Raw genomic sequence first — 1,268 nt, forward strand, 5'->3', positions numbered from 1 at the left:
TTCACATTTACATCATTCTTAGTTCCCCAATAGCACTCTTCCCAAAGGACGCCAGTTTAATTGGCTTCTTGTATATCTTTGTGGAGTTTCTTTAGGCTATTGCTAACAAATGTGAATATATTGTCTTAATCTTACTTTATCCTTTTTCTAAGTTGATGTTAGCATAACTATTTTTGACCCTTGTTTTCTTATTTAAAATATATTGCTGGGATTACCATATCAGCAAGTGTATGTGTACTCATGCTTTTGTTTATTTTTTTTGGAGACTTCTATTATAAGGATGCTTTATAACTCATATAACTCTTTTCCTGTTGATGTATGTAGATAAAAATTTGCCATTATAAACAATACTGCAATGAATACCTTTATAAATATGTTATTTTATCTATATGCAGGTATATTTTTAACAAAAACCTAGAGGGTTGAACTTTAAATGAATATGTAAGCTGGATGAAGACATTTATGTCACTGAACACTGTAACATTGATAAGTCTCCTTGTTCTAGGCACCCAGTGAGAAGTATCTTTTAGGTGATCAGATCAGTTAATGGAGAAATAAAGCTACATGATCTTGGCTCATCCAAGAATATTGTTATCAAGTTTATAACTACTTCATATCCACACATACATGTAAGTACACATTAAAATTACAAAATTGGGCTCACAGTCTACATACTGTTATAACAGTTGAAAGATAGAGACTCACTAAGGCCAGACCACTTAAAGGGCTTATTGAAAGGATTTACAAAGAATGACAAAGAAATTGTCTTGGAAATCTCAGAGCAGGAGCCGGGTCAGGGTAGGCTCCTTGTGGAATGTGCTGGAGTGTGGGTCTGGATCCTAAGCAGCTGCCAAGACCTGGGCATCAGGAGCTAGAGTCCTCACTGCAGAGCTGTGCTGAGAACATGGCTGGCTGCCTTCCATTTGTCTTTTGCCCCACTTCTAACCGCTTTTTCTACTAATTCTTAATTCTGCTCTCCTATTTTTTCAGGTTATTACTTCTCATAGTAGCTACTACAGTTTCAACTCTACCTTGTGTCCTTTTAACTGAGCCCTCACCCTCGTTGTCTCATACTTTTTGGGTATTTTGTACAAACTTCAATCTTTGCCCTGTTTATGTTCCATCAAGCCCATACAAATAATAGGTTACTGACAAGTCTACTGATTGGTTACTCTTGGATCTGTTACTCACTCCTGAGCCAATCAGCAATAGTGGAGGGAGGGGCCATGTATTAAAACACAGTCTCCCCTCCCTGGCTGTAAAAGAGT

The sequence above is a fragment of the Pteropus medius genome, unplaced genomic scaffold (assembly GCF_902729225.1).
Source record: "Pteropus medius unplaced genomic scaffold, Ma_sr-lr_union100, whole genome shotgun sequence".
In the NCBI taxonomy this organism is placed as follows: domain Eukaryota; kingdom Metazoa; phylum Chordata; class Mammalia; order Chiroptera; family Pteropodidae; genus Pteropus; species Pteropus medius.